Source organism: Schistocerca piceifrons, chromosome X (genome assembly GCF_021461385.2).
Source record: "Schistocerca piceifrons isolate TAMUIC-IGC-003096 chromosome X, iqSchPice1.1, whole genome shotgun sequence".
NCBI classification, from domain to species: domain Eukaryota; kingdom Metazoa; phylum Arthropoda; class Insecta; order Orthoptera; family Acrididae; genus Schistocerca; species Schistocerca piceifrons.
In genome coordinates, this window is record NC_060149.1 from 253,161,450 (window position 1) to 253,182,781 (window position 21,332).

The window sequence follows — 21,332 nt, forward strand, 5'->3', positions numbered from 1 at the left end:
GAAAGAAAAATTTGGCATAGGAATTAAAGTCCACAGAGAAGAAATTAAAGCTTTTAGGTTTGCCAGATGACACTGTAACTCTGTCATAGACAGCAAAGGACTTGAAAGAGCAGTCAAATGGAATGATCAGTGTCTTGAAAGGATGATATAAGATGAAAATCAACAGAAGGGAAACAAGGATAATGCAGTGTAGTCAAATTCAATCAAGTGATGCTGAGGAAGTTAGATTAGGAAACAAGATACTTAAAATATCATATGAGTTTTGTTATTTGGGCAGTAAAACAACTGATGATGGCAGCAGTAGATAGGATATAAAATGTAGATTGGCAATGGCAAGAAAATCGTTTTTGAAGAACAGGAATTTGCTAACGAAAAATATAGATTTAAGTGTCAGGAAGTCTTTTTTGAAAGTATTTGTCTGGAGTGTAGACAAGTATGGAAGTGAAACATGGAAGTCAAACAGTTTACACAAGAAGGAAGATTTTTAAATGTGGTGCTACAGAAGAATGTTGTAGATTATATGGGTAGATCAACTAACTAACAAGGAAGTACTGAATAGAATTGGGGGGAAAAGAAGTTTGTGGCACAACCTGACTTAAAGAAGGGATCGGTTAATAGGACACATTCTGAGACATCAAGGGATCACCAGTTTTTAGTACTGGAGGGAAGTGTGGATGGTAAAAATCCTAGAGGGAGACCGAGAGACAAATACAGTATGCAGATTTAGAAGGCTGTAGGTTGCAGTAGTTATTCGGTGGTGAAGAGACCTGCACAGAATAGAGTAGCAGCAAACCAGTCTTCAGCCTGAAGAAAACAATTAACAATAAACATAACTGTCACATTGATACTTTTCAACTGCAATCATTTCTCTGTAATTTTTCCTCCTTTTATACTCGCTTCTATAAATGAAATAGTTGACTGAGTCAATCAATACTAGACACAATAAAACAATGTACTGCTCACATCACAAAATTTACATAATTTTCATAGAAAGATGTCAGTGTTGAAGAGTTGTACTTGCTGGAAGAATGATTATGCTTAGCAGTATTCTAGTTCTTGTGGGTGAATGTTGAGGCACAAAGCAACGAAAAATATTAAATGAAGAGATGTTAAAGATAAATGTGGAATATTTTTTAATTTCATCAAAAAAGAAAATGATAAAAATCATCATGGTAATTGTGTTAGTTTTGATTTTTCAAGCAAATTTAAATGTGAATTTTTAGTGAAATTACTTGTTTAATATTTACATCATAGGTTTAACTAAAAAAGTAAATTCCACTTTAATTGTCAAAAAGTTACAAAACTAACAGCAGCTGCAACTGCACAGCTCACCTTAGTCTCAGTTTTGGCAGTATTAGGGCAGTAATTTTTTAGGCAGAGTATTTATGAATAAATAAGAAAAACTGAACTATTTTGTGTTTTTTAAGTTTTGTTTTTAAAAGTAAAAATATGTGATTTATGTAAGAATAAAGCGCAATCCAAAAAGAAACAACCTGGTGATTTTTGCAGCTAACGACGACAACATGCTAATTTGGCCAACATTCACTGACATGTGATTCATCAAGATGAATGTAGCATGTCAACGAATTGTTTCCTGCTCTAAAACTTCCTATCATTTGTAAGTAACCCTTTATTTTAATGAGAACATTGCAGATTCCGAGATGAGACCTCTAACTAATTTACAATTTAAATGTGAGCAGGAATATTTCAGTGCAGACTATTCAACATGTTTACATGGAATGGTGTACCATTCACAGCCATGTAAAACAATGTAAAAACAGCAATTCTAAAGATATCATAACCAGCAACAACTGGACACAACTATCATGCCTTATCAATGACAATCTGTTTCAAATCTGACAAGAATTATTGCTATCAGTGAAAGCAGATCCATCTCAACCAGTTTTGAGCAAATATTGTGAAAGGAACAGCATGCAATGAACATTTGGACTCAGGTACGCTCTTTGACAAAGACTGGTCAGCAGTTTGTCATCGCAGAGTCAAAGTCCATGCTGCTCTCAGCTTGGGACAAAAAAAATGGCCACTCTGTTCCTGGAGGAAGTCTTGTCTTCTGTTAGAGATTTTATGCTATGTCTATATCCGTGGTCTAGTGGTAAACGTCATCTGAATGCAACATCTGGCAATCAAAACCACTAGTTGCCTAAATTTTTATAGCACCTCTTATCTGAATGCTTAAATCCTGAGAGTAATGGTAGAATAGATATAATGCAGTTTTCTTTCTAACACGCCATTAATAATAGCTCCATTCAATAACATTTCTGCAAAAAACTTCTCAGCAGACTGCCTTTGAACACCACATGTGCCAGACCTCTCCGTGGCCCATTTGCTGGTACCCAGTACCAACTGCTGCAGCAGCACTGCACTTCCTCACCTTTTGTTGAAAGTACCAGCTACCGCTCATCTCTCTAGATAGTATAAAATACTTTACTGTTGTTGAGTGCTGCTCTACAAAAAAATGTCTACAATTTGCATTTCACACTCAAGAACACTGGAAGCAAATAAGACATTTCAATATAATAAGTATTTATTACGCTAACAAAGGCATGAGTATCACTCAAAATTAATTTTATAATTTGTGATCCAATCAGAATACCTCACTACATCATTTATTGTTATTATTTTCCTTTTAAAAGTGATTCTTCATGCAGTTTTTCCTAAGGAATTCAAATGTTTTCATCAAGTCAGAATGAGTGACTGTGGTGTAAAAACATGTGAATACCTTGCAGCTCATGCTTTATAGCAATGAAAGCACCCTGCACAATTTGTGACCACAACAATGCTTTACCATTGACTCAGCTGCTGGTTATAGAGTTAAAACTGTAAATGGAAGACAATATTTCCTAAGGGTTTTTTTTTTTGTGCTGTTTGAATGAGTTATGCCAATGGATAAATTAGGGTTTATTCTTGCTTTTATTTATACAGCAATGTAAACTAACATGGAAATTCTGGGTAATGAAGTGCGTGTCTCAGTTGTGACAGTCAATTCTGAATACAATTTGTAAGTCTTCTATTAACCTTAATCCAATACCTTGTGGGAGCAGGCATATGGGTCTGCTTTATGAATAAGAAGCAACAACAGATAAAAAAAGTTGTAGGAAAAATTTGAAGGAACCATAAGTGAGATGGATTTGGATTCTTTTTGTCATTTGGGTATCAGACAAGAGGGGAACATTATGAAATCAATCAACAGTCTAGTTAGTATGCATTATACGAATAGATCTAAAGGTGAAAAATGTATGAACGTACGCTTTTACTTGGACCCTCTGTGACGAGTGGAGGTCAGCTGACTTCGTGTAGTTCAGGAATGTTTATGCTTGTTGCCAACCTTAGCTATGTCACAGTATTGTTCATGACAACAATAAGTACCCATTGTGAATACAGTGTTGATCCATATGCATCATTGCGCGTAGTGATTGATATTATTTCTAAAAATGAATAAAGTTTCATGTTACTTCTGTGATGCATTAATCCATTACAGTTCATTTCTTTTATACACTGTAAGCTGGCTGCTCCAGGAAAAGGAGGCAGGGCTTGTCTAAGCAGCCAATGTGCTATAAGCCCATCACAAGCTTGCACTCCCAGCACCCTCCGTTCAGGGGCCAAATAAAAGTGTGTGATAAGTATTTGTGTACACACACACACACACACACACACACACACACACAGAGTCGATTTCAAGGAGCAAAATGTTTGCTATTTTGATATCTTACTGTTTCGTGATATGTGGAGCAATGTTGGTTTCCAATTACTTTTTATTCCACTGAAATAAGCTTTTATTGTAAACTAACAAAGTAAGTGTTATTTGTTCACATTTTGGGGAAATTGTAATTGTGATGGAAAATTACATATGTCAAAATTTCATATGCTGCATGAGCATAAATTAATATCACTAGCTTCGCTATCCCTACACTGAAATTATATAACACCACCTTTTACACCAAAAGCTTAAAGAATGAGGAATTCTAGAGTAAATTTAATTGAATGCCTTAAATAGACAGAGAGGAGATGTTAAAAAGTATCTGGAGATAATGCTTCATAAAAATAAAATTCATGCACTCCACCCCTTCGAGAGCCCATATAAGATGAGCATGACAAGCATTTCACTACATAGCTGCTCCTAGCACAGCTAAGAATCTGCAACATCACTGCAAATATTTGGCAACTCTGCAACAGCCCATTATGTTCATGTGTGACCCTGAATTGTTCCACTAAATTCACTTCACATTCACTTTCCACTTTGATGACTTATGCTTCATAATCCTCATGTAAGATGAGGCAATGAAAGATGAAATTTAATTTTTGGACTCCAGAAGTGCCATAGTTGACTGAAGTAACAATTGTTCTTATCTTTAATGTTGCGTTATGAGGCTCAGTGAGCAATATTGCATTGAGAAAGAGCAGCTGCCTATAGGGCCTTGTTAGCTCAATGGTTCCGCACATGTGTTGTGATACAAGAGCTGTGTGAGGGACCAGTGCACTCTAGGTTCTTATTTTCCACTTTATTTAATGGAGAAACAAAATGCTACAAGAAATTCATTAACAAAATCTGCAGAAAACCTTAACACATTCAGTCCTCTCACAAGCTTAACTCAGTAGGTTGTTTTAAAGGTCATAGATGCCTGCTTTGCAAATACAAAGCTGCTTCAATATGTGGACACTTCTGAAGAGCTTTGACTTTACCATCAACAGTACAAATTTGAGTTTTGTTTGTCACATAGGACCCATAAGTCATGGGAGTAACTATGAAGTTAATATAGTTTCTCCATGCTAAATCTGTGTAACAGATATTTGGCACCCTTGTAGAAGTTTGCTGACACCAGCATTAACAATATCCTTTCATTCTGGGTAGCTGAAAAGAATGGGCAGTTCTGTTGGTTTAAATCTAATTTAATACCTTAAAAATCTCTTTTGGTCAGCATTAATTTCTCCATGAGATCTTACTTGAACCGCAAAATGTGCAGTGTGCTTGCATTGTTATAGAGCATGCACTGCACACAGTTTATTGCGTACATTTACAATAAAATATCAAACAATGACAGTAAAACACATTACACCACAATTACCACATGTCAGCAAATGGGTCCCAGAGAGCTCTGGTGCATGTGGTTTCCAAAAGTAGTCTGCTGAGAAGTCTTTCACAGAACTGTTATTACGGGTGTGTCAGAAAATGAAATACTTTGCATCTAAGCTACAATTCCATTCAGGACTTAATCATTCAGATGAAAGACACTACAAAAATTTAGGCACTGAGTGGTTTCCCACCAGGCATGGAATTCAAACAATAGGTGGCTTACAGCTAGACCACAGGTGTATATGTACCATTAAAGCCCAAACAGAAGACAAGACTTCCTCCAGTAACTGCCACAATCTACACTGTTGCCCATTTGTGCAGTTAGCCATGCTTAGAATATTATCAGTGTGGCCTCATCATTTGTCCCAATGTCATGCACAGGGCAGACTTGGACTCTGCAGCAGCCGCTCCCCAGCCACGTTTGTTGTCAAAGAGTGTATGTGACAAAAGACCAGTGTTCACAGTTGTACCTAAAGCTGCATGTCTTAAATGGGCCAGACATTATGAAAACTGGAGAGTAGTTGACAGGAAGCCCATAGTGTGGACCAATGAGTCATTTTTGCTTGTTTTCAAATGATTCAAGGCACTGAATGCACAGACACTCAAATGAAGCAAGTATCTCAGAGGGTGTGGAAAATGCTGGTCAGAGGTAGTTTTGCAATGATTTGGGGCTGATTTTCATCCCACAACTTGGGCCCAGTCATACTGGTTACTCTGAATATCAACTAGGATGTTTAATTAAATGTTACTGATGACCAGCTGTTACCCTATTCTTCTGTACTTTACGGTCAGTATGTTGTGGACACTTCTGTTATCCGAGATGACAACAGCCAGCTTCACAGGGCAGGACACACCCATTCCTGGTTTGATGAACACTCAGGCTCACTATTGCACCTTGAGTGGCCCATTAAAGAACCCAGTCTTAAACCCACAGAAAATGTTTGAGACTATTTGGAACACAGGGTTGGACCAAGTAGGCAACATCCCATACAATTTAGTAGTTGTATGGATTCGACATATCAATGGATGGCTTTAACTCGATAATGCTTACCTGAAGACACATGTGGGCTTTCTTCTCTACTGAATTGAGGCCTGTTTCAAAGCTAGATGGTATTACCCAAGTAAAATAAGCAGAAGGAGAGCGTTGTAAGAAGCTTTCAATGAATTGGAAAGTAAAATTATGCCATCTGATCTTACTGGAAATTCTAAGAAGTTTTGGTCTTATGTAAAGTCAGTAAGCAGATCAAAATAATGTTTTCAGTCACTTGGTGACCTCGCTAGTTCCAAAATAGAAGAGAAGGCTGAAATACTAAATTTGGTGTTCCGCAATTGTTTCACCATGGAAGATGGTAATTCAGTACTCTTATTCAATGATCGCATAACTCCAAAATGGCAGACAATGAGTTAAGTGATCACAGATTAGAAAATCAACTAAAATCACTCAAAACTGGAAAGGCATCTGGACCAGATCAGATGTATATGACATTTTATAAAGGCTATGCATAAGAACTTGCTTCTCTTTTAGCATCAGTTTGTCATACGTTGTTACAACAATGAAGCGTATTATGTATTAAAGTGCAGGTAAGCCCAATTTTCATGAAGGGTCCAGAGAGACACACACAATTACAGGCCCATATCACTGATATCAATCTGCATCAAAATTATGGAACACATTTTATACTCGGGCATCATGACAGCACATTTCTTCATGGAATCATTTAGTAAGTGTGACGACATTATGGAGAAGCTATACTAACTCTGCAGACACTACAGAAGAGGCATTACGAGGTGCTATCCAAAATTTTCCAGACTGGTGCTGTCATCTGTTGAAAACCTTACCTTTAGACTAATGGTCACCATCACCCTCGAAGTAGTTCCCATCTGCACATACACACTGGTCCCAGCACTTCTGCCACTGGTCAAACATTTTCTGGAAGTCCTGTTCTTTGAGGGTGTTTATCACCACCAGCATTGCTTCTTGAATTCTCTCTAAAGTGTCGAACCGAAAGCCTTACAACTTGAGTTTCAGTTTTGGGAATAGCGCGAAGTCGCAAGGTGCCAAATCTGGCGAGTACGGAGGGTGGGGTACAACCGCCATGTTGTTTTTTGTCGAAAAGGTCCTAGTGAGCAAGGACGTGCAACAGGGCGAGTTGTCATGATGCAGCAGCCAGTTCCCTTGATGCCAAAGTTCGGGCCGTCAGCATCGTACGTTTTCATGGAGCCGTCACAAAATGTCACAGTAGTACGCGGAATTCACTGTTTGGTTGGGTGGGATGAATTCTTTGTGCACAATTCCCTTGGTATCAAAGAAAACGATACTTGTGCTCTTCACTTTGCTCTTCACTTGTCTCGCTTGTTTGGGTCTTGGAGAGCCCAGGCTCTTCCACTGGGACAATTGTTTCTTTGTCTCTGGGTCATAACTGTAAATCCAGCTCTCACTGCCAGTGATAATTCGTGACGAGAAAGTTGGATCATGAGATGCGCTGTTCTGATCGCAGATCCACTGTAAAATCACAACACACCAAACACAGAGTATTACGGAAGTCACTGTGGACACGCAACACGTCCTCCCAGATGAATGCCACTCCGTACACCGACTCATCAGATATGCAGCTCTCACCACCTAGCGGTGCAAAGATCTACTACTCCTACTTTCCAGATGGCAGCACCAATCCCGAAAATTTTGGATTCCACCTCGTAAATATCACAGAAATTCTGAGAGCTTATGTTTCAATAAAGTTGGGCAACATATAACTTTATCCCATGCATCTCACATAATTACCACAACAGGAAAATAAAGCAAATTAGAGCTCATACAAAATGTTATAAGCTGTTATTCTTCAGACATACCATTCCTGAAGGGAGCAGAGAATGTGGGAAATGAAAGTGTTAGCTGAAGTATACTCCATCACACACCACAAGGTGACTTGCAGATTATAGATTAAGATTAGTGTGTGTCTCCTTCAGGGTGGCTAATTTTTTGGGTTTGATTATTGGAAAATGTTTTCAAACATAATTTGAGTACAGTTCTTTCTGTAAATCAGTATCTATAATAATTTTGGACTCCCTTATCAGTCAGGGAATAGGAGGATTGAGCCCACAGTTTAGAACAGTGATACCGTCTGCTTGGTCCTGTTTTGTGTAGATCCCAAATAGCATTACCGCTTATGGGCCGTTTGTGAAGAGTCACTGGTACACAAGGAATAATATGAAACCTATTTAAGATGCTCCATGATGAGCTGCAGCCAAATAAATTTAATGGTTGAGGGTTGAATAACACTTAGGTGGTTTTTTGTTCTACTGATTTTTATTTGTATGAACTAATGGCTTATTAGGCCATCTTCGGATAACTACTGGCTATTGTTTACAAGAAGCTTGTGTTCTTACGAACCAAACATTCTGAACTAAGATACAACACACTTACATACGATCTTTAGTTGTGGTATTGTCTTTGGAATTGTCAAACAGGTCTTTTGACTTTTGTTCTGTAAAACTGTTCTTTAACATAATAAATCACATTTTATGATTTGTCAGTACCATGTATGACAACAATCAGAATTATGTAGAATACACATAATCACAAAATTACATTTTTTTGGTATTTGTTGTGAACAGTTGCACTGGACACTGCACCGCTTAAGTGTTATTCAGCCCTCAATATGGAAATGTTCTATCACGAAGTGATGGAAGAATCCATAAATAAAATTTGTTGGTTGGTTGATTGATTGATTGGGGAGGGGACCAAATAGCAAGGTCATTGGTCCCATCAGATTAGAGAAAGATGGGGAGGAAGTCAGCAGTGCTCTTTCAAAGTAACCATCCCAGCATTTGCCTGAAGCAATTTAGGGAAATCACGGAAAACAAATCAGGATGGCTGGACACAGATCTGAACAGTTGTCCTCCCAAATTCCAGTGTGCTAACCACTGCACCATCTCGCTTGGTCCAAATAAAATGTGGCTGACCAGCTTCAGCAAATGGATTGAATATAAATCTGGTTCTAATAGCACCTAAAGTCAGGCTAATGTCATGGTGCACAAATTCACACACCATGTTTTGTCTCTTGAAAATTTAAAACAAGTTTGGTCTGCTACTGCTCCAACTGCCACATTAGTGAGGAACAGTCACTTCAGGTGCAGATATAGTGATGTGTGCAGGACAAATGCCTAGTGGGCAGGACATCCATAAATGAACATTTGCCTGGGAATTTGTCCACAGCCATTTTAAATGCCCAAAATCTGGGCATTTATATAAAAAAACTACTTTTCAAAGTTTTTACTGCTAGAATGTATAATTTACCAATTAAAATGAGGGATGTAACACAATTTATAACAATTTATAATCTGTGTCAAATCTCTGAATATTACTACAGAATACTTATTGATAACAAAATTATTACCATGTGTATTAAACGGCTGACATGTGTTTCTTGATAATGAATGTATTCCTAAATGTTAAACTGTTTTCAGTGGGAAAAAATGGTTTACTGTCATTTGTAGTGACATTTAAGAGACTATAGGTTTCTATTCTGCTCCTTTCTTTCTCTACTTTGGTATGACTGCACTGTTGTGAAGATACAACGAGAACACTAACATAAAAAGGACTCAATAACAAAGCATTGATGCCTATGACACTAGAATCATTCAATTCTGATACTAGTCCATTCTTGGAGAATCAGCAATTCTTGGAATCATGGAATTGGAATCAGCACATGATTCATCCCTAAGGAAAATCATTATGGATAAACTTTTTTACTCTATTTTTTGTGGTAGTATAGTATAAGTAAAACTACTACCTACTTAATATAAACTGCACTTTATTTCAAGAAATACACTCCTGGAAATTGAAATAAGAACACCGTGAATTCATTGTCCCAGGAAGGGGAAACTTTATTGACACATTCCTAGGGTCAGATACATCACATGATCACACTGACAGAACCACTGGCACATAGACACAGGCAACAGAGCATGCACAATGTCGGCACTAGTACAGTGTATATCCACCTTTCGCAGCAATGCAGGCTGCTATTCTCCCATGGAGACGATCGTAGAGATGCTGGATGTAGTCCTGTGGAACGGCTTGCCATGCCATTTCCACCTGGCGCCTCAGTTGGACCAGCGTTCGTGCTGGACGTGCAGACCGCGTGAGACGACGCTTCATCCAGTCCCAAACATGCTCAATGGGGGACAGATACGGAGATCTTGCTGGCCAGGGTAGTTGACTTACACCTTCTAGAGCACGTTGGGTGGCACGGGATACATACGGACGTGCATTGTCCTGTTGGAACAGCGAGTTCCCTTGCCGGTCTAGGAATGGTAGAACGATGGGTTCGATGACGGTTTGGATGTACCATGCACTATTCAGTGTCCCCTCGACGATCACCAGTGGTGTACGGCCAGTGTAGGAGATCGCTCCCCACACCATGATGCCAGGTGTTGGCCTTGTGTGCCTCGGTCGTATGCAGTCCTGATTGTGGCGCTCACCTGCACGGCGCCAAACACGCATACGACCATCATTGGCACCAAGGCAGAAGCGACTCTCATCGCTGAAGACGACACGTCTCCATTCGTCCCTCCATTCACACCTGTCGCGACACCACTGGAGGCGGGCTGCACGATGTTGGGGCGTGAGCGGAAGACGGCCTAACGGTGTGCGGGACCGTAGCCCAGCTTCATGGAGACGGTTGCGAATGGTCCTCGCCGATACCCCAGGAGCAACAGTGTCCCTAATTTGCTGGGAAGTGGCGGTGCGGTCCCCTACGGCACTGCGAAGGATCCTACGGTCTTGGCGTGCATCCGTGTGTCGCTGCGGTCCGGTCCCAGGTCGACGGGCACGTGCACCTTCCGCCGACCACTGGCGACAACATCGATGTACTGTGGAGACCTCACGCCCCACGTGTTGAGCAATTCGGCGGTACGTCCACCCGGCCTCCCGCATGCCCACTATACGCCCTCGCTCAAAGTCCGTCAACTGCACATACGGTTCACGTCCACGCTGTCGCGGCATGCTACCAGTGTTAAAGACTGTGATGGAGCTCCGTATGCCACGGCAAACTGGCTGACACTGACGGTGGCGGTGCACAAATGCTACGCAGCTAGCGCCATTCGACGGCCAACACCGCGGTTCCTGGTGTGTCCGCTGGGCCGTGCGTGTGATCATTGCTTGTACAGCCCTCTCGCAGTGTCCGGAGCAAGTATGGTGGGTCTGACACACCGGTGTCAATGTGTTCTTTTTTCCATTTCCAGGAGTGTACTTTTAAACTTGGGTTTTGTTTTCTTTTTTATTATGCGTTACCCCAACAATTGGCATCATTAAAAATGTATAGTTATGTTTACAGTCCCATTTATTTCTCCTAATAACCCTCCTCTAACTCTCAAACAGCAACTTGGTTACCCAAACACTACAGAACAAGTGTTGCAAAACACCTCCAATACAAAATATCACCTTAAAATTTTTTATAAGTGTCATTTTCCAATCAATCTGCAAAATGCATAAATGCAGAGTCGTTTATGAATTTTGGGCATTTTCCGAGGCATGTTTCCTGGGAATTTGCCCCAACTTATAAATGCTCAAGCATTTTACAACACTATGTAGATATAGAGCAGAAAATAAGAAAATCACTCACAGACGACAAGCACTGAACTGAAGACTATATAAAAAATGAAAGAAAGGATAGGGATAAAATCAAGATTTGATATCCAGTCAATGATGAGGATGTTACAGATGGAGTATAAGAATGGGGAAGGAAACTGAATACATCCATTTCAAAAGAACCATTATGTCAAGCACCCTAGTTTATTTAAGGAAATATTTATGACTGGACAGGGATTTAAGCCCGAATCATTCAGAATGTTAGTCCAGCCTATTAACCACTATGCCACCTTATGAGGTATATAGCAGATTATACATTACTATTTGCTATAGCTAAGATTTCCTTGAAGGGACACTATTCCTTGTGCATTTATTTTCCATGAGGTATCAACTGCTCAATCTTTGAAACAATTTCCTGGCAAAAAGGGCAATAAGAAGAGGGGAAGGTTTTATTTTTTAATACATCCAATTATCTTATCCCCTCGGCAGTGTCAGAGGCATTTTCAAGATCACACAGGACACACATCATTTTCAAGATCTTGGAGAACACATGTAAGATGTCTGCTTAAGAAAGCATCTTGTGTTACCAACTCCTGGCTGGTTAAATCATCAAGAGTAGAGCAACATCTCCTGAATGCATGTTGAAAATGGATATGGGTCCCAGATCTAAAACCAAGAGTTAGCACTACTTGGTCATTCACTCCAGAGTTTTTCCTATGCAACTTGTGAAGACAACATTAAACTACTGGGCAATGAATGGTCCTTTCCTGGTGTCACGAAGATGAGGAAGTTCAAGACTGCCTTTTCCAACAAGTTGTCCAGGGGACAGTGCCCCAAATCTCAACTAATACTGACTCCAGCTCCAATATGGACTATGGGCAATTGTATTCCTTGGTGACTGAATGGAAATACCATATAATCATTTCCATCACAAAATTACGATTATGCAAAGCTCTATTTTGGTTCATGGTAACAGTAACTGAAAACTGAAATGTTCCGACATTGCCGATGTTGTCTCCCAAGCATAATTTAGACACACTAGATTCATTACAGCTGTTTTGGCAAGCTGCCATATCTGCCAGAAATGCTCCCGAATGCTTTGATACATTTCTGAAACTGAATAATTTCATAGGTGCAGAAATATCATGGCCATTTTTCCATCTCTCAGATTTTTTGTCAGTCATTTGTGCCAGTGACCCAAGGGGTTGGAAGGTTATATATATTTGAACATTCAGTGTCATATATATGACTCCAACTGCAGAGTGGCACTCATCATTTCATCAAATCACCAAACTGTTCATGGACTTTGGGGGGGGGGGGGGGGCGTTTATGGGACTTTGGGATAGGCACTTCAGTGGAATGGTCAATGATACTTGCAAAGAGATACTGATAACTGTTTTGGAGTTCAAAAATATTCAGTCAGCTTAACAGCATAATCCATTCCTAATAAGCATCAATTTTAGCAGTTTCTTTTCAAGGACTGCTCTATCCGGATGAAGTATTCATTGAGAATCAAACCACCAAACAGTTTCCACAAGGCAGCGACTGCAAGGCTGGAAGGAGCTAAGGTCAATGCCAGAAAATCACCCTAATGCAGTGCTCATTACCTACTGTTCTGAAGTCATAGCACCTGTGACTACATGAGGCTCTCAACAACTCAGTCCTTCATGCAGATGAAGGCAGAGCCAACAACCTATGCATTAAAATCTTCTACAGATGGTTGGTTGGTTGGTTTAAAGAGGGGGGGGGGGGGGAGGGTGGAAGGGACCAAACTGCGAGGTCATCGGCCCCTTGTTCACCCCATTAGAACAATTACCCAAGGGAAAGAAGGAAACAAAGAAAATGTACAGCACAAAAACTGGAAAAAGGAAGAACCAGAAGAACGACAGTAGGACAACAAACACTGCAATGGACAAAACAGGACAAAAAAACCACAGACACACACAAGAAACAGGGAGAGGAGATTAAAAACAAGAAAGCAGATTACCATGGCTGGCTGACAATGAGAATAAGAAAGGAGAAGCCAGCCACCCTGCAACACATTAAAACCTCCACCCCAAAAGCCCTAGGGTGGAGGACACAGAGGGACAAAGGACATGCACTAAAACTCAGATCAAATGATAAAACCTGCCCTCACAAATAAAATGTAAAAGTAAGGCTCCTGTTGAGGCATTGTCACCCAACACCGAAGGTAGCGTGCTGGGAAAGTTAAAAGTCTATCTCAGAGTGTCTAAAAGTGGGCAGTCCAGCAAGAGGTGGGCGACTGTCAGTTGGGAGCCACAGAGACACTGAGGCGGGTTCTCGCGATGGAGGAGGTAACCATGTGTGAGCCACATACGGCCAAAATGGAGTTGACAAAGGACAACTGATTCCCTGCGAGAAGCCTGCAGGGAAGACTTCCACACATTCACAGTCTCCTTAATGACACGCAGTTTGTTGTGCATACTGTTATGCCACTCCATCTCCCAAAGCCAAAAAACCTTGTGGCGTAAAACAATATGCAAGTCAGTTTCAGAGATGCCCATCTCCAGGAGCAGTTTCCATGTAGCCTGTTTGGCCAGCCTGTCAGCAAGTTTGTTGCCTGGGATTCCAATGTGTCCTGCGGTCCACACAATCACCACTGAAAGACTTGACCGTTCCAGAACAGAGATGGACTCCTGGATGTTCGCTACCAAAGGATGGTGATGGTAGCACTGGTCAATAGCTTGTAAGCTGCTCAGGGACTCAGAACAGAGAAGAAACGACTCACCAGAACATGAATGGATGTACTGAAGCGCACAAGATATGGCCACAAGCTCTGCACTGAATACACTGCAGCCAGCAGGCAAGGAATGCTGTTCAATATGGCCTCTGTGGACATAGACAAAGCCAACATTACCATCAGCCATAGAGCCATCAGTGTAAACAACTTCAGAGCCCCGGAACATGTCAAGAACCGAGAGGAAGTGACAGCAGAGAGCGGCGGGGTTAACAGAGTCCTTCAGGCCATGCAAAAGGTCCAGGCACCATGGAGGTGTACATGAATGGACCTCAAGTAGAGGTGGAAAAGGGAAGGACTCCACTTCAGAGAGAAGGGATCGGACACGAACCGCAATCGTGAGCCCTGACCTGGGCTGCCAATGTGGGAGATGAACTGCCGTGGGTGGGAAAAGGAGATGGTAATTCGGATGCACAGGGGAACTACGAATGTGTGCAACATAACTAGTAAGCACTTGTGCACATCGGATCCACAATGGAGGGACTCCGGCCTCCACCAGGACACTGGTCACCAGACTCGTTCTAAAAACTCCCGTCGCTAGGCGAACGCCACAGTGATGCACTGGGTCGAGGAAACGCAGCGCTGAGGGCACCACCAAACCGTGAACCAGAGCCGATAGTCAAGGCGGGATTGAACAAGGGCTCTGTAGAGTTACTGCAGTGTAGAACAACCTGCACCGCAGTTGGTGTTGCTCAGGCAGTGGAGAGCATTGAGGTGCTGACAGCACTCCCACTTGAGCTGACGAAGGTGAGGCAGCCAAGTCAATCGGGCGTTGAAAACCAGTCCTAAGAATTGATATGTCTCCACTACAGTGAGTGGATCATCATTAAGATAAAGTTCAGGTTCAGGATGAATGGTACGGATGAACAGCACGGCACCGACAGAAGTGCATGACACACGACTTTATGGCTGAAAACTGAAAGCAGTAGGCTAGAGCCCATGGCTGCACCTTGTGAATGCCTCCGTGTAGGCGCCACTCAGCAACACCAGTACTGGAGGAGCAATATGAAATGCAGAAGTCATCCTCATACAGAGAAGGGGACACTGACGGCCCTACAGCTGCTGCTAGGCCGTTGATGGCCACTAAAAATAGAGATGCACTCAATACAGAAATCTGCGGAACACCATTCTCCTGAGTACAGAGAGGGGGCGGGGGGGGGGGGGGGGGGACAACTATGGGAAGCAACAACTTGGACACAGAAAGTATGGAGCGACAGGAAGTCTTGGATAAAAATCAGGAACGGTTCCCAGAGACCCCACTCATATACTGTGGCGAGGTATGATGTTGCCAGGCTGTGTCGTATGCTTTACGTAAGTCAAAAAAGACTGCAACCAGATGTTGGCGTCTGGGAAAGGCTGTTCGGATGGTAGAATCGAGGAACACAAGATTATCACTAGTAGGGTGACCCTGCTGGAAGCCACCCTAACATGGAGCCAGTAGGCCACATGACTCCATGACCCAACCCAACCGCCGACACACCATGCGTTCCAGCAGCTGACAGAACGTTGGTGAGGCTGCTGGGCCAATAGCTATCGACATCAAGCAGATTTTTACCAGGTTTTAGCACCAGAATGATGGTGCTCTCCCGCCATCGCAATGGAAAGACGCCATCGCACCAGATCTGGTTAAAGATGATTAGGAGATATCGCTTGTAATAAGACGAGAGATGTTTAATCATCTGACTGCGGACCCAATCTGGCTCAGGAGCTGTGTCTGAGCAATGTGCAAGGGCGCTGAGGAGCTACCACTCTGTAAAGGTGGTGTTATAGGGTTCACTGTGGCATGTAGCGAACGAAAGGACTTTCCTTTCCATCCACTTTTTGAGGATGTGAAAGGCTATGGAGTAGTTCACCGACGCGGAGGTTCGAGCATAGTGCTCAGCAAAGTGCTCGGCAATCACATCTGGGTTGGTAGAGAGCAGACCATTGATGTTAAAGCCAGGGACACCTGCTGGGGTCGGGTACTCAAAAAGACGTCTCATCTTCTTCCAGACTTGGGAAGGTGATGTATGGCACCCAATGGTTGACACGTACCTCTCCCAACACTCCAGTTTCCATCGTTTTATAGGCAAGCGAACACGGGCACGGAGCCACTTAAAGGCTATTAGGTGCTCTAGGGAAGGGTGCCGCTTATGTCACTGTTGAGCTCTCTGACCCTCTTTAATTGTCTCAGCAACTTCCGGCGACCACCAAGGGACTGTCTTTCACCTGGGGCACCATATATAACGAGGGATTGAATTTTCCACTGCAGAAATTATCGTTGTAATGACCTGTTCAATCACAACATCGAAGGCACCATGTGGGGGAGATTCAATGGTGACAGGGGAGGTGAAGGCTACCCAGTCTGCCTTGTTTAAAGCCCTTCTGCGTAGGCGTCTGTGGGCATGATGCCGGGGGAGTGACAGGAAGGTGAGGAAGTGCTCACTACCACACAGATCATCATGTGCTCTCCAGTGGATAGACGAGAGGAGTCCTGGGCGGCAAATTGATAAATTAATGGCTGAGTAACTACCATGAGCCACACTCAACTGTGTAGCAGCCCCAGTATTTAAGAGGCAGAGGTCATGTTGGGACAGTAAATTTTTGACATCTCTGTCACGGCCAGTAAGCATAGTGCTACCCCACAAGGGGTTATGGGTGTTAGAATCTCCCAAAAGTAAGAAAGGTTTAGGGAGTTGATCAACCAGTGCAGCCAATACGTTTAGGGATACCGCACTACCTGGAGGGAGATATATGTTGCAGATAGTTATTTCCTGTGTCATACGTATCCTGACAGCCACAGCTTCAAGAGGAGTTTGAAGGGGCACAGGTTCACTACATACCGAGTTCAGGACATAAACGCAAACTATACCTGACACTATTATATTCACTACGGTTCTTGTAACATCCCCTGTAGCTGCAAAGGGCAGGGGTCCGTACTGCCGGGAACCAGGTTTCCTAGAGGGCAATGCAGAAAGCAGGTGTAAAGCTTAACAATTGCCATAGTGCAGCCAGGTGGTGGAAAAAACTGCCACAATTCCACTAGAGGATGACATGATCTTCAGACTGGGAAGGCATGAAATACTCAATGAGGAAGTCTACGCCTCAGGGTCACCTGCTGCCACCAACTTATTTCCTGAACAGGCTATATCCATTGCATCTGAGAGTCTGGCGAGATCTAGGTCCTCAGCGGATGCCAGAATCTTCACCTCATCCTCAGACGCAAAGCCTGTAGGCAGCGGTGATGTGGATGCCACTGCATTTTCCTTGGCTTGGGGGTCTCCTTTCTGGATTTCTCTCACTGATCCTTGGGTTTCCCTGGCTGGGAGAGCTTCACTGATTCAGTCTCCAGGACTGAGGATAATCATGAAGCCCTACGACCAGCTACTTTTGGGCACTTCAGCCACTGGTGGGTGTCATCTTTCCCACTAGCAGAAACCTGGGAATGGAGTGATCCAAGGGACCCCTTCCTAGCAAGAGGAGCCGAAGAAGACTTATGCTTCTCCGGCTGATAAGTGGGGACTGGTGTCCCCGATAGTTGTGAGACAGTACTCCCGAGGTAGGTGGAGGGGGAGCAACAGGGCAGGAAGTGCACCATCAATGGGGCAGGTGTAGTCTTCCAGCTCTGAAAGCCGACTGGAACTCGCGGAACTGATGGAGCTACAACTGTTCTTATAACGGCAGCATAAGAGGTGGTCATAGCCACAGGATGTAGGCACTCGAATTTCCTATTGGCCTCAGTTTAGGTCAGTCGGTCCAGGGTCTCGTTTTCCACGATTTTCTTTCTCGCTGTAAAATCCTGCAGTCTGGTGAGCAAGGGGAATGATGCTCTCCGCAGTTGGCAGATGGGAGGCGGGGCAAGTGGAGTATTCGGATGGGATGGACGTCCACAATCTCGACTTGTGATGCTGGAAGTACTGTGGGACGACATATGGCTGAACTTCCAGCACTTAAAGCACCCCATTGGGGGAGGGATCTATGGCTTGACATCACAGCGATAGACCATCACCTTGACCTTCTCAGCTAATGTGTCATCCTTGAAGGCCAAGATGAAGGTACCAGTGTCAACCTGATTATCCCTCGGACCCTGATGGACGCATTGGATGAAATCAACTGCTCATCGCTCTATGTTGGCGCGCAGCTCATCATTAGACTGCAAAAGAAGGTCCCTGGGCCATATTTAAGCTCTTATGAGGTGTGATTGTGATGGAAACATCCCCCAGCTTGTCACAAGCGAGTAATGGCCGTGACTGGGGCACAGGATGCTGTTTTTATCAAGACTGACCCTGACCGCATTTTGGACAAGCCCTCCACCCAAACTTGTCCTGTAAATGTTCCAAAAAAAACTGAGGCTTCACCGAGACAAAAGAGTCCCCATCAGCTCTCGTACATACACAAGGTACCGGGTTGAATAAGGATCGCTGCCATCCTTAGTCTGGCATTCCTCCCATGGTGTGGTCAGGGAGAGGAACAATTTAGGATCATACTTCCTTGCATTGTACTAAGACTTGGAACACTTACAGACTGCTGGCATTTGATCACCAGCAAGTGATGACATGGTACGCTTCATCATGCGTCATCCACCCTGATGCCACCCACTCCGACCAGGAGCCCTCACCATGGGCGCCATCCAGCCACAGCAAAGGCTACCAGGTAGGATGGCCATTGCCAGAGTCCCGATGCCCCAGGGTGATGGGCATCTACTCCTTGGCATACGTGGGGAGTTAACAGAGCAGGTATCAGCAGAGCGATCCCTGTGTAGTCAGGGGGCTACAACCAACAGCATACATAGTGGCCACACCACAAAGGACTGGCTACCATGCTGTATATGAGGTGCAAAGAATTCCATGGTCCTTGTTGGTTCAGAAGACAACACTGTATAGTGGGTGGTGGAAAACACACACAGGAAGGTGTCCTGGCTCAAGAGATGGAGGATGAGCGGGATGGCAATGCCACGGCAAGAAAGTGGGTGAAAGATCTCAATGCACGATGGACATGATGCACCATGTATGATGCCCTTTTCCAATTGGCTCGCTCTTCGGGAAAATTTTGAATAATGCAGGTCAAACCCTACAAGGGACCATCACGTAAAGGCTGAAAGGTGTGAAACTCCTTTTAGTCACGTCTTACGACAGGCAGGAATACCTTGGGCCTATTCTTACCCCCGGGCCTACAGGGCTGGAAGATCCTTCTATGAACAAGAATGATAGAGAAGAGGTGCAATATGAGAACCCCTCTACCCTATGCTTTTTTGAGTGACAGTAAGACATTACAAAGTGTATAATAAATAGAATGTGCTCTTTTACAGTAGCTGCTTCAGTTCCTGTTAAGAAGGACAGGAGTGGAGTGGTATGTATCATGCGTATATGGACTTCTACCTCTGGCTCAGACATGACTGAGGCCATCCATTCAGTGCTGGCTGTTACTCCGGTAAACAGTATGTGAGCATGTGTTTCAAGCAGATACAAATGTAGGGGTATAAGATGTACAAAATGTTTTAATTCATCCACATGTGTTACAAATACTTCCTGGTTGCTATGCAGTATGGGAGCCATGCACCAGCTAGGTTTGTTCTTTACCATTCTTTTCCCTTGAGAAGGAGAAATGAAATCTCCACAGAAAAAAAATGGAATTAGAATTATTACTCTAAGAAATTTCAATTTACACTATGGCATCAACATCTTCAGAGGTTTCTGGCGTACTCTACTCAACTCTGTTTCCTTGATATTTCTTCTCTGTTTCTCTGCAGATGTTTTCCTGGTGACATTTTCTGTAAGGATACAGCTGCTTCAGTTATGGAGAGTTTTTGCAGTCTGTAGCTGGTTTATAAACTGCAGGTGACATATCACAAAATATTACGCAGTTTTGAATACTTTCCTCAGCTGGTTGAGTATACTGAAGATGTTATTTTTCATTTACCCTTACTCAGAGTTCCAAAAACACGAGGGCATGCTGAAAAAGTAATGCCACTGATTTTTTTTTAATGTGAAAACTCTTAAAGCATTTTAAATGAAATGGATGTCATTAACATTCTACATCTTCATTATTCATGTCTCCATATTTGCAGCCCCCTGCTGCTAGAGGGCTCCGAATTGTAGCATGTAACATGGTTGTGTGTAATGTAACTATGTCAGTGTGTAGGAAAAAGCATGTCATAATCAAGTTTCATATTTGAAGAGTTTGTCCACACATGGAGCACCCTCTCCTTCAGCATGACGATGCCAGACTCTACTTGAGCGCTGCGATATTTGCAACAATCTGACGCCTTGGGTTCACTGTCATCTATCATCCTCCACACAGTCCCAGCTTGGCCCCATTCAATTTTCATGTTTCCAAACCTTAGAGAACACCTTCGAGGACTTCACATTTATGTATGCCCTCTCAGTTATGTAAACGATGGTGCTTTGATGGCCTGGTATGCTTTTATAGATTCTGAATATTTGATCTGCTTTGTATTCTTTAACCCCTATTATTATTCTTCCCCCTAGGAAGAACTTTTAACAATGTAGGATTATGCTGAAGCATCAGAGTTGAAGCAGTTGTGTTCTGTCTTATCTCTATTACACATTTACATATGTAAAGAGGTGTGCAAAACTTAAGGTAGAAAGAAGCTTTTGCAAGATGTTTCACTGCCAAGTGCCATAGCTCAATGAAACTTTTACCATACATACAAAGAACTACTACATGTAGCATAGAAGGTAACCGGAAGAAATATGCAATGAGACAAACAGAAATGACACTTTTATGTACAGATAATAATCACACTGAAGTCACCACAATTTATGATAGCCCCTGGGCATTACAAATGGTGAGACATGGTTCTTCATAGGGTGTGAGAGCGCCACAGACAGCAATGTGTGGTCTACAACATACACCCGTTAGCCACAAGGACAGTAACAGACTTTCATGGA

At 42.8% G+C, this 21,332-nt stretch overlaps 1 protein-coding gene across 1 annotated transcript in view; it reads right to left on the reverse strand.

Moving 5' to 3' along the window:
- LOC124721957 (protein artemis-like) overlaps window positions 1-21,332 on the reverse strand; it is an 80,557-nt gene that overhangs the window by 50,274 nt on the left and 8,951 nt on the right. The gene's annotated exons all lie outside the window — the stretch shown is intronic.